At 33.0% G+C, this 14,189-nt stretch overlaps 1 long non-coding RNA gene across 1 annotated transcript; it reads left to right on the forward strand.

Annotated features, from left to right (window-relative positions):
- The first annotated feature begins 7,677 nt into the window (after positions 1-7,677).
- Positions 7,678-12,988, forward strand: LOC126892680 (uncharacterized). Its single transcript, XR_007700965.1, has 3 exons — positions 7,678-8,758; positions 8,881-9,013; positions 9,327-12,988. It is a non-coding gene; the product is annotated as an uncharacterized LOC126892680 (long non-coding RNA).
- Positions 12,989-14,189: the final 1,201 nt, after the last annotated feature.

The raw sequence follows: 14,189 nt of genomic DNA on the forward strand, positions 1-14,189 counted from the left end.
TAGCCCAGATTCCTCTTGTCTTGTCCCCAGAAACTGTTTCATGTCTTGTAGTGCCCCCGAAACTGTTTCAGTCTATCAGTTCCCACAAGAGCCCTTTTTTGTAGTTTTTGTTGCCGAAAGTTAATAATTTTTCCAAAGAGGTGTAAGTATGTACACATTTTATTGTGGTGTTGATTTGGTCATGCTGTTGATTGTATAGGCATGTACCATTTCATACATCATAGTGTATTTAACTTGTAACCCCATATGTAACACCATATGTATACTGGTATTGTATGTATCGTAGAACAGAATTGTAGCGTACTAACTGCATTGTATTGATATTGTACCCATGATGAAAGCATTGATTTAATTTTTTTGAAAATATTGATAAAATATATAGACAAACAGTTGAATAAAAAGTAACGTAAAATTTTTTTTGAAAATTTTAGTAAAAGTAACGTTAAATTTTTTGAATATTGAATCCACTTATAGAGTAAACAGTATGTTGTATTTTTTGCATGTACAGTGGAACCTCGATAACTCGGATTAATCGGGACCGCGGCCGATCCGGGTTATCGAAAATCCGGGTTAGCCGGAGAATATAGTAAAAATTAATAAATAACCTCCATTATAATTACAAAAACATGAAACACATATGCACAGTACACATCTAAATTACGTATAGTTGTATAGAGTGTAGAGTTTTGTTCATTTCTTTGTAAAAAACTCATAAAAAAGTCATACTGTAGAGATGTACCGACACCATAATATGGTAGGTCTGGATCCTGCGTACAAAAAAAAATTGATAAATAGCAAGCTGAAAATTTGTTATTAGCTTAAGGGTGTCTAGTCGGACAAACATTAATATATGGGAACACTGGAACAGGGGAAGTTTTAACTGTGGAACAGGGTAAAAATTTGGAACGGTCAGACCACGAAAACGGCACATGTATTTTGTCCGACAGAACAGACTTAAACTCTCCGAACAGAGATTAAACTCTCATGCAAAAATCAGACTGCTATTTATCACCAAATTGGCGTTTTAATGAGTGGAACATGTAGAATATGTCAAATGACAGGAATTATGACAGGTGATAAATAGCAGTCTGATTTTTGCATGAGAGTTTAATCTCTGTTCGGAGAGTTTATGTCTGTTCTGTCGGACAAAACAAATGTGCCATTTTCGTGTTCTGACCGTTCCAAATTTTTGACCTGTTCCACAATTAAAACTGCCCCTGTTCCAGTGTTCTCATATATCAAAGTTTATCCGACTAGACACCCTTAAGCTATTAATAAATTTTTAGCTTGCTATTAATCAACTTTTTTTTCATACGCGGGATCCAGACCTATGGTAGCATAATATCATTATGATGCTGCAATAAATTTATTTTAAAGATTCGCCTTTATCAATCCTACCTAATGTTTCTAGTTTCTTTTCCAATGTCACAACATTTTTACGTTTTGTTACCATTACGTAGACAAAGCAAACACAATCTGAAGCACGATTACATTACAGAACGGAAGTGATTAATAGGCTGTACTACACACAATACGGTCACAAGGAACAATGTTGTTATTTAAGAACAGACAAGACCATTGTTTTAAAAAAGAATTTTTAAATAGTCACGTCTTTTTTAAACAATGCTAAGACAGTTTGACATAAATAAAGAAAAAGGAATACAGACAGGTGCCTGTTCTTTCCGATAAGCTGAGACGGTCGCTCTGGCTGCCGCCGTGTGCATGAATCATTTTTACTATTGTACTTATGTGTTCAAATTACACAAATACACATTATCTCTCAAATATTATTTGGCCTACATACATTTTTATTTGATAAAATTGTTAAATTGTTTATTTGTTAAATTTTTGTCTGATGAAAATCGGTTCGGGTTAGCCGGACTTCCGGGTTATCGGGGTTCCACTGTATTCCTATAGATCAACAGTTTTTTACAGAATAACCGTTTTTTGTGATTTATTGATTTGTGCGTTTGAGTAGATGTGTGATGTAGTTGGTATGGTCCGTGTATGAGCTTAGTCCCGTATAGTCTGTGTGAGTTAGTCCCTTGTTTTTCCAGCGAAGCCTATCTCTGTTGGTGTATGCTACGCCACAGGTTAGTTGGAGAAGTCACCCCTTGTTTTTTTTAAGCAGCCAGGAGAAAAGCTGTCGCTGTTCGAAGATGGCGTTCTCTGTCGACACTGTTTGGAAGTAACTGTTTTGATGAAGTGTAGAGGTTAGCCCGTGAAGAAGCCCCCCCCCTTGTCTGTGTTGTCCCTTGTTTTTTGACTGATCTATCTGTGTAGGTGTCAAAAGGATGCCAGAGGTTAATCGAAAAGAGCCCGTGAAGTGAAAAAGTAGTTAAAGTCTCTCCCCCCCCCCCCCCGTGAAGTGAAGTAGAAGTTCCCCCCGTGAATGAAGTATGTCTTTTTGTATCTGACATATCACAAGTGTAATACTCGTGATGAAGGAAGTGTTGTTCAGTTGTCTGGGAACACTTTCATTAGTAGTCGGAGCAAGAACTGTCTTATCCCGTGTAAGCTCATATAGGAACCAAGTTTCAATATTGTTTGTGTTGTAAGCCCCTGTGTATGTCTAGAAGTCTTTGATAATGTTACCTGTTTGTTTGTCTATCCCTGTTTTGTCTGGAAATTTTAGAGCCCGTTGTCCCGTGTTGTCTGTTAGCCCGTGTCCGTGATGGAGTATGATTTTTTTTTGGCGAATAGTTAGTTGACCTCTCTTTTGTTTGTTGATTGAATGTAGGCCAAGAGCAGAAGCTGTGACAAGGCTGGTGAGGTTAGGATCTGGTCGCGTTGAGTACAGGTGAAGCTTGCTTTCGGTCAATAGATGGAAGCGGTTGTTCGTCGGAACTGTCATACTTTCCAATGTCCCTTTGGTCTTCCCCTTGTGTGTTGCTTTCATCCCTGTTTTGAAAAATAAAGTCCATCCCCAGTCTTGAGAAATGAAATACCCCCAGTTTTGAAAAGTAAGGTCTACCCCTGTTTTGGAAAAGTAAAGTCCAGCCCTGTTTAAAAAAAGAGAAGTCTACCCCTGTTTTGAAAAAATGAAGTCTTCCCCCAGCTTGTGATTTGAAAATGAGAGAGTTGTTTTGTGAACTTTCAATGAAAGGTACTTATGTCCTAGATTGGACTGTTGATTGAAAACGTAATGATGTAGTGTTCCCGATGTCAAGTGTTGCGTTCATTTCCCTTAGTCTTGTTTAAAAAGTTCGATATCCCGTTTGAACCCAGTATACCAGTCTTTTTGGTCTTTTGTTGTTGTCACACGTACCCCCCTTGTTAATCTTGTCTTGATTTTAGTCCTTGTTGTTGTCATACACCCCTTTGTCTAGCCCTGTATTGTTTGAATGAGTTGTTGAGATAAGTTAATTGTGAGATTTTGTCTCACTGAGGTATTTAGACTGGATTGTCTAAATCCTCCTTTTGCAGAACCGTTGCCGAAATGTCCCGTGAAACTCGCTAGGTGTTAGCAGAGTTTGGGCAGATGTTTATCTGCCAATCATCAACTTTTTTAGTTTTTGAGAACCGCTCGCGGTTAGGCAACGAGGTGACAAGGCTGTGTCTGCCCTGGTATGTCACTTGTGTTACTGCTGTGGATGTCAGCGAGGTCCACACAGGGCACAAGTTTAGTTTCTTTCCCAATGCACAGAAACTCTTGTCACCTACAGTTCTTAGTAGAGTCAAGAAACATTTTAGTCTACTTGACTTTAAAGAGTCTGGCGATTTATGGCACGCTAGCCCAATCCCTAACGATGTTTTTGTTTAATCCCCACTAGCTATTATCTAAATATTTTGAATTGTTGTCCTGTCACACCCTAGATGTCAATGTTAGATTTTTTTTGTTATCGAAAACTGAATAGGTAATCCAGTTTTCTCTCTTCCGAGGAGGCTATTATAGCAGTTGGATTTCCCGCTATAATGTTTTGTTAATAGCATTCATTAATTTTACATCCTAATTCCCAAAAAGAATGTCTATTTTCCAATTTATTTTGTGAGTTGTATATCATAAATATTTTAAAGCCGTCCCTGTTTGAAAGTTTCAGAGCATTGCAGAATATTGCGTAACGTTGAAAAGTACCCCAACTCCCCTTGAAAAAAATGGTTTAGTCCATCTGAAGTAACTAAGTTTTCGTCAAGTAAGCACCTCTAAGGATCAAAGTCACGCTGTAATTGCGTGGTACTGTTCTCGATCTGTGTCTTCAGAGCAAAGCGCAGTTTAGTCCGGTTTGAAGATTTGAAGGGGTAGGATCTGCTCCGCTGCCGGTACTCACCCAACAGAGCGTTGCCCGTTGTCCGTTGCCGGTAATAAGTATAGTATTGTCGTTTTGTGAAGCTATGAAGATCTAGTAACCTGTAGTGAGTGCTCTAGGAGGATTTTTACCCCATGATAATGGATTTGTATGGTGAAAATCGGGTACTCCGTATGAGTTGTATGACGCAGTTCTATAAGCCGGCATTGTGTAGAAGTCTTTGTTCCTGTTTTATGATGTTCTGGTCCTGATTCGCCGAAGAAATGTCTTTCCTGTCCCGTTTTGAATGCCCCGCCACGCCTCGTGTCAAAAGGACACCGATGTCTTGTTTCCTGTTCCATTGAAAATGAAGCCCTGTGTCGAAATGAACCCCTTTCCCCCTATGCCAAAATGAACCCCTTTCCCCCTATGTCAAAATGAACCCCTTTCCCCCCGTGTAGTGTTTGAAGTGTGACGATGGGATTTTGTTAAAATGAGAAGGTATGAGATATTTTGTTTTTAAATAAATTCCAAGTGGATATAAAGTTTGTTGGTAAAGAGTTTAAAAATATAATAATAGTTTGCTTTTGCTTTCATAATGATAAATGACAGTGACTTTGACATTTGACAGCTGCGTCAAAATTTTATGTTGACATACACTGTCCAACAAGTTCTTTTGTAATGTAAAATCATGTGAAATAATAATTCATATTTGAGAGTATTTTAAGTCTAAACCAGGTTAAAACCTTTGTAATAATAAAGTCAGAGTTTTGTAAATTAGTAGTCATGTTTGTAATAGCTTCATAATGAAAGTATTTTTTATAGTAAAAACAAAGTTTTTGAAGGTTTGAATAAATGTAGTAAAATGTATCTTTTTTTGTTTTTCTAACCCTTTTGAAAATTTATTAACTAGATTCTAATGCAACTGAAATGAGTTTTAGAGTAAAAGAAGGAAAGGAATATGGCATTGAAGCCAATGATAATGAGAATAGATATAGCCCAATTTGACCCAACAAAGGAATCTATGAGGAATGTCCCCCCAATTGGTACCCGTAAGTGTAGCCCAAATGTCCAGTAAGTACCGATATGTGAACCAGAGGATTTATTTCGAACGGAGTCCTTTTTTTTTAAATAGTAGAAAGATCCTCTAGTCTGAGTAAGTACCCTTTTGTATTTGATTATGGTAGTTTAGTCTTCTTAACACCCCCCACCCCCCTAACGAATCTGCGACCTAGCCACCGCACAACCAATGAGCTGCCGTCTCGCAAAGAGGCTTTATGTGTCCGTTCCTTCTACTAGCCCCATTTCGACCCCCCCCCCCAGTATCTATGTAGTTAGTTCTTTCCCTGCCCCCATATGAGCAGACATGTAAAACGCTTCAAAACAACAACACAATAACCCAATCATTCACACCATTACATAACTAAACTACACTCAACACATCGCACCTACTACCATTATAAAAAATAAAAATACAAAAAAAAATCATAAAAATGAATAAAATACAAAAAAAATTAAAAATCTTACAAAAACACAAAAAAAAATATTCATTTACACATAGAACACACACATGCATACATATACCACAATATTCACTCCTAGAACGCTCTTTAACACATAACACATACAGGGTGCGCCAAACCTCTGGTCTTCTTTGATTACGGCTAAACTATGAGATATAAAAAAAATGTTTATAACAAAACTAATGTGTATCAAAGAGATCTATAATTTAAAATTATTTTCAATTATACAGGGTGAGTCAGAACGACGGTATGAACCAAAGTTGTATTTTTTTAAATGGAACACCCTGTATATTAAATCATTTTTGAATATATTATTTAAAAATATGAAAAATTTGTATAAGGTCTTATAGGCCTAAAGTTAATAATTTTCGAAATATTTACATTTTTATTGAGAAAAATGGTAATATTTATAGGGTTGTGGATTATGTTTCCAAAGAAATAAAAATTTAGGTGATAGGTCAAAGTTTTTAAAATATAGTTTTATTTTTAAACAATTTAATATTTTTTACTTTTAGCCATAAAATATACAGTGTGATCACTATTTGCAAATACAAAATTTTCTCATTTTTTTTAAATGCGACACCCTGTATATTAGTTTTGCGTTTTGTAGTAAATATTACAACCTTTCTTTTGGTATAAGGTTGTATGTACCTAACATGTTTCGTTTTGTAGATATTTTAAAAAAACTATAGATTTACGTTTTTGCGGATTTTTTATTTAAAAATTTTTTTGCAAAAAAAATAATAATAATCTGGTTTTAGAAACATACACTAAAATATAAAATATGAAAATAAAAACGTAATTAAAGATTAAAATATATCGTATGCTGGTACAATTCAATTGAATTTAATGACTTTAAATTATTTTACAAAAAATATTTTACCATATTAATGAATGCATAAATTAGTTACTAAATTAAATAAACAACCAAATTTTAAATCAACCGTAGTAATTTTTCTACTACAGCAACTTTCCTGTACCAAATTAATTGTTAGTTAAATTGTATTTAGTTAAACTTTTAATTTACCTTTTTTTACTTACATACATCTTGAGAATATAAAAATTATTATAAAGTATGCTTTGAAACAAATGAATGTTAAATGTATCAGCCAAATTATTTATTAATATAAATAGTATTTACTGGTGTCACAAAAACTGGTAATACTTTTGTAGTTGAAATTTTTGTAACAATTTTTTATATTTTAAATTTTAATTTTTTAACCGAAATTTTTTTGGATATGACATTTGTTTTGGGCGAAACCATTAGAAATTATTACCAGCTATTGTGACACGAGTAGGTACATAGATACTATTTACTTCTTAATATACTTCCATGACGTTCATTTGTTTCAAAGCATACTTTATACGTTCTCAAGACGTAGGTAAATTAAAAAGTTATTAACTGATCTTACTCGTAAATACAATATAACTAACAATTAATTTGGTACAGGAAAGTTGCGGTAGAAGAATTACTACGATTGATTTAAAATTTAGTTGTTTATTTAATTTAGTAACTAATTTATGTATTCATTAATATGGTAAAATATTTTTTGTAAAATAATTTAAAGTTATTAAATTCAATTGAATTGTACTAGCATACGATTTATTTTAATCTTTAATTACGTTTTTATTTTCATATTTTATATTTTAGTGTATGTTTCTAAAACCAGATTATAATTATTTTTTTTGCAAAAAAATTTTTAAATAAAAAATCCGCAAAAACGTAAAATCTATAGTTTTTTTAAAATATCTACAAAACGAAACATGCTAGGTACATACAACCTTATACCAAAAGAAAGGTTGTAATATTTAGTACAAAACGCAAAACTAATATACAGGGTGTCGCATTTAAAAAAATGAGAAAATTTTGTATTTGCAAATAGTGATCACACTGTATATTTTATGGCTAAAAGTAAAAAATATTAAATTATTTAAAAATAAAACTATATTTTAAAAACTTTGACCTATCACCTAAATTTTTATTTCCTTGGAAACATAATCCACAACCCTATAAATAACCATTTTTCTCAATAAAAATGTAAATATTTCGAAAATTATTAACTTTAGGCCTATAAGACCTTATAGAAATTTTTCATATTTTTAAATAATATATTCAACAATGATTTAATATACAGGGTGTTCCATTTAAAAAAAATACAACTTTGGTTCATACCGTCGTTCTGACTCACCCTGTATAATTGAAAATAATTTTAAATTATAGATCTCTTTGATGCACATTAGTTTTGTTATAAACATTTTTTGGTATATCTCATAGTTTAGCCGTAATCAAAGAAGACCAGAGGTTTGGCGCACCCTGTATAGCTAAATAAAAATAAAACCTACATTTTACTAACACACAACATCACCAAATAAGTACATACATACCAAGAAGAAATGAGCGTTCACGTACACTCCTTCAGAGTCGAGTCACACAACACAGGATAGGGAGAAGGTAGTTTTCTGTGGTTTCCTACCTTCATTGCACAATGATACCTATACCTAGGAGAGGATCTAGCCACAGCTAACCTCCACGCGTTTAACCAAAAAAACAAAAAGCCAAAAACTCTGAAAAGAGCCGTTTGTTCACACCGGGCTTGGGTTTTCGTTTCAGGCTTGGTATCTTCCAGAAAGCAAAAAAGCAACAGCGACCAAATCAACCAACAACAGGGAAAAAGAAGGAGCTTGTCCTCCTAGAATATTTTCTACGACGTACCCAATTCCAAAAATTCTTCTAGCCCCGTTCCGTGAAGAGGCGAAAAAGCCTAAACGCGATTATCATGACGTGCCCTACCTACCCTAACAATGGACAGCCTAAGTCTAACGTCACAAATGTCACAAAATTGGGAGGAGCTTATATTGGCTGCAAACAATTTTATTTGTAACGTAAATGGCCATAAGGAATATTTCATTTATTGTTTGTGTGCTTTATTTCGCAAAATAAGACTTTTCACTTAGGTCTTTCGTTAAAGAAACGTGTTAACTAAGATATTTTTATTCATTTCTGCTCAGGTGAGTTAGTTTATTGCAGTAATTCTACTTGAAAACTTTTTGAGGTTATGCTTTATTTGTTATTTTCTGTTAATGAACTCTAATAGTTATGAGTTATCGAGTTTAATTAAATTAATTTTTAGCCTTCCAAGATTGCTTCAGAATGGGAATGTGCTTTGTTCCCGACTGCAAGCATTACAGTTCAAAAAATGCTTGTAAATTTTTTCGATTCCCAAAGAAAAAGACTGAAAGAACTAGATGGATTTATCTTATAAGGTAAAACTCTGTAAGACATTTCTGGACCTCGGTGGTAAACTACACTATGTCGACATGTTGTTTTTTTTTTAAGTTCCTTTAATCCACTTATTTTTTTAGTTGGATTATACAAATTGGTTATATATTATTAAAATATGGTCATATTGACCATATTGGTCATCAGATTTTTATTAACATTCTAAGTGCCCTAAACTTTGTTGCAAATACACGCTAAACACAGTTGCTCGAAATGACATAGTGTAGTTTACCTCCAAGGTACAGAATTATATAATTTAATTTAAAAAATTTATGTTTTAAATTTATTTATTTACAGGCGAAAAGACAGAGACCCAGGTGAATCTTCAAAAGTGTGTGATTGCCACTTTGTAGATAAAGAAAAAAAAGAATGGTCCAATCTTGTTTAATTTCAATATTCACAAGAAGTTTAACATACAATATCCAGAGAAAAGGTATGTTTCTTGTTGCTATAATCTCCATTAGTTGTGTGTGCTAGATCATGGCATCAGACAAAATCTATTTGCCATAAATCGTAAATTCTTATAATAATAGTCTCCCGTTTTATACCGCTGCGGCTTTGGGAGTATAGCAGGGTAGTCTGCTATATCTAGGGCCTACGGTATACAAGGAAGGTAACAGGGCTAGTGTTACGCTTCAACCACCTATTATTACCCCTGGTTTTACCCAAGGTACTCATTTTATTCAGGCTGAGTCGACCTGGGGCCTATAAACATTTTAAAAATGTCTAGTTGTTCTTGCCGGCAGTAGGATCTGAACTCCGGACCACTGGCATGCGAGCCAAGCACACTACCACTTCGCTACGCCGGCTCTAAACGTAAATTCTTAATTATTTTAAATGTTTTCATGATGTCTATTTCTTTAAAATATACCAACATTTTTACATTTCTGATAATTTTTTATATGTTCAAAATAAGTGGGTGATTGCAGTAGATAAGTAATGCCGAAATGGCGACACATAGGGAAATCAATGTGTTAGAGAGAGAGCGTTTTATCAATGTGTGGGAGAGAGACAGATGATGTGACACGCCCCGACGCTCCGTGGAAGGAATCTACTAACTTATAGTTCAACTTTTATCCGCTAGACGTCACTAGTAGTCACTAATCAGCCGCCATTGTTCCATAATATTTTTGCCGCATGTCCGACGTGTCGTCGAAGGAATCTACTGACTTATAGTTCAACTTTTATCCGCTAGACGTCACTAGTAGTCCTAGTCACCCGCCATTGTTCCATAATATTTTTATAAATTATGTAGCTACCAAAAATCTTCTTTTCCGCAACTGTCAAATCTTGTCGCAGTTGCCACTGTCAAATCTTCTTTTTCACAGTGTGTCAAATCTTCTTCTTTTTGCAAATATACCTTTCGTTTATAATGTTATTTACCATTGTGTTTCAGATATCGTTCGCCATTTTTTATCCAAAGTAATTTACACACACATGAAGAGTATAGTTAGAAGTAGTAGAAGTTATTAAAGGTGTATTATGGGCGATATATTAAAAAATTAAAAATATTTCTGCTGAGAATATGATCCTCTACAAGTACCTACTAGATATAAAAATTATTTGCAATTTACAGAGAAACGATGCATTTATTTATTACTAAAAATTTTATTCAAATATACCTCAACGCATGCAAAATAGGATTGTCCGAGGGAGTCCCCATTAGTATCTATAAGACAAACGATGAATTTATTTATTACTAAAAATTATATTCAAAATACCTCAACGCATGCAGAATGGGTATTTTCCAAGGTTGAATATATAATTTATATACAAATGAAAATTACTGTTATTAACACATTATTTTCGCGACTTCTATTTTTATCTATAATTATTAACATCGACTGCATTTCACATGCAATTGGAATTTCCGTTACCACATTGTTACTGTACTAAGTATGTAGCATGACATAATTATTCAAGAACCAACATGACTTTCAAGAATAAACTGGAGAATGTGTAATTATAGATACATGTGACGTCAATGAAGCTACAATATAAAATAGGATGCACATGGGTATTGCACTCATTGTGCTTAGCAGTAACGTTTGTGTAGTGACTCTAATACACCGAGGTAAGTTTTTCTCTTTATGATTTTGTTTTTTAACTTGTGCATAAATTGTTTTTTTTTTGTTTTTTGCATTCTTTGTATGAGTACACATAATTTTCTCGATTTTCGTCTTCTTTGTTTTATTCGTACAGTATTCATATTATTTCTCTATTTTCATGCAGTATACACACTATTTTAGTGTACCTACTTAGATAGATAGAAATTTCCGTTTGACTCGCTATATCTATTCTCTATTGTAATATATTTTTTTAACTTGCTCATAAATTGTTTTTGTTTTTGCATTCTTTGTATAAGTACACATAATTTTCTCGATTTTCGTCTTATTTATTTTATTCGTACAGTATACATATTATTTCTCTATTTTCATGAAGTATACACACTTTTTTTATTTTTTTTTTTTTTTGCATTCTTTGTATGAGTACACATAATTTTCTCGATTTTCGTCTTCTTTGTTTTATTCGTACAGTATTCATATCATTTCTCTATTTTCATGCAGTATACACACTATTTCGATAAAAATGCTATTTTAGTGTACCTACTTAGATAGAAATTTCAGTTTGACTCGCTATATCTATTCTCTATTGTATAAGTACACTCAATTTTCTCGATTTTCTTCTTATTTCTTTATTCGTACAGTATACATATTATTTCTCTATTTTCATGAAGTATACACACTATTTCGATAAAAATGATATATTCTCTATTGTAATATTTTTTTTTTGATTTTTCGTTTTTGCTATTACCTTATACCAATAGTGTTGGTTGGAATTTAATATACAGTTGTGTATGCAAATCAATAAAAATTGAAGTACCAGTCATATATTATTTATTTTCTATTTTCGTAGAATTCGTTTTTATTCGTAAAAATATATACACATATTGTGATTTTTCCACTTACTGTTATTCCTAATAGTTTTAATTTAATTTTCTAAATATATACAGTTCGCTAAATGGAGGTCAATATAAAATGTTCTTAAATTAAAAATGTTTTGTTGCTATTGGATTTACGCTTCAAATACGTTTTTATTTATTATAGATGGACCTATCAAAATTAAATAAGGCTACTGTTATTGCAGAGAGAGGCCAAATCAGAAAGCTTAGCAGCCTACCCATTGGTGTGCCACACAAAATACTGGCGGCCAAAGAAGTGAACTCCCAATTCGGCAATTCAATCCTGCTAGAATTGGAAAAGGAGGAGGTAACATTCCTGCCGCCACGGGTCACGGAAGTATACAGACCATACCTCAAATATTTTGAAGAGGGGAAATACAGCCTGGTCTTTAAAGGACACGTCACTACAAAGAAAGCACAACCAGCCGCCTCGTTCGAAATAATAGAACATTAGAAAATTAAAAGGGTGAGCGATTTTTAGTATTTTTTATATTTGTTTGTCGTAAAAAATTTTTTTAATAAAATGTCTTCGAATAATATTGATAATATCATTAAACAAACGGACGGTGTTGTACTAGCAATTAGAAAGTTACGAAAAATTTTATTTGATAATTTTACAATCAGTGATGCGGAAGTGTGGTTAAATAGATTACAAAAACAAATTAGATTATGTAAAAGGATAATTCGTAGTAGAAAACAGAATAAATTATCTGTAGGGACTTGTAGAAAAATAGAAACAAATATGGGCCATTTTAAACATTTCAGAAAGCTAATTTTAAATAGACATATCGGGGCAGGTCTTCACCTAAAGTTGGGGCAGAGGGTTAAATGGGAAAATGTACAATCAAGTTTTCAAAGTAGAATCAAAACCGGAATTATAGCTAATTTACGACATAAGGATTTGAATCAATTTTTAGGAGATTGCGTAGTTGTTTTTAAAAATAAAATCGGTAAAATTTTAAAAACTCACTCTGCACTTAAAGTAAATACAGCATTTTGTGGGGAGTTTATTAGAAAATCAGGAGATAATGAAATTGTAGAGATTAAATATTTTAATACTAAAAATTATATTATTGATTTATCAACTCAAATATACGAATGGTTCAAGGAAAATGTAGTAGATAAACTTTTAAACGAATTATCGGAATTTGCCGAAAAAGATTCGGGATTTGCATTAAATAAAATTATTTCTTTGGCTGTTAATATCAATAAATTTCAACTTGGGAACGGTTCATCTTACATTAGACTCCCAGAACCAATTTTAAAAAAGAAAGCTTGTATTAATGTAAAAAATACAGATCAGAACTGCTTTTACTGGGCTATCGTAAGCGCTCTTCGGGCTCCTAGACATAAAAGTAAACCAGAAAGAACCTCCTCATATCCATATTTTACGGAAGTTTTACAAACAGAGAATTTAGATAGTCCTATGCCATTATCGCAAATTTCAAAATTTGAAAAATTAAATAACATTTCAGTCAATGTTTACGCTCTAGAATTAATTAAAACAGAGAAAACATCGTTTTACACAGTAGTACCAGCCAGATTGACGGAAAATAAACGGGACACACACGTTAATTTACTTTTAATTCAAAGTCATTATTATCCTCGCTTAAATGAGTATGATGCTCCACCAACTGAAGAAAATGATTGTAACGAAGAGATTAAATACCACTATTGCTGGATTAAAAATTTGTCGTATCTTGTTAGTAGGCAAACAAATAAGAACGGCCACAAAAAATTTATTTGCGATAGATGTATGAATTATTTTCATCAGCAAAATAAATTTGTTGAGCATGAAAAAGTGTGTTCTAAATTTAATAAACATAAGATTAACATTCCAAAAGAAAGCCACGTCGCATTTAAAAACTTTACATACCAGCAAACTACTCCTTTTGTCGTTTATGCAGATTTTGAGTGTCAATTAGAAAATTATAACCAGAGCAACGTAAATTTAACTAAAACTTTAAAATATCAAAAACATGTTCCGTACAGCGCAGGCTACTATGTAAAATGTTGTTATGATGATAGTCTTTCTTATTTTGATAGTTATCGAGGTGCAGATTGTATGGATTGGTTTGCAGATCGTATGGTTGACGTTTCTAATTGTGTTGCTTCGAAACTAAAAACAATAGTGCCTATGATTGAAAAACCAAATGCAAGTACAGCGACATCTTGTCACATTTGTAGTAAACATTTTT

The sequence above is a fragment of the Diabrotica virgifera genome, chromosome 9 (assembly GCF_917563875.1).
Source record: "Diabrotica virgifera virgifera chromosome 9, PGI_DIABVI_V3a".
NCBI lineage: Eukaryota > Metazoa > Arthropoda > Insecta > Coleoptera > Chrysomelidae > Diabrotica > Diabrotica virgifera.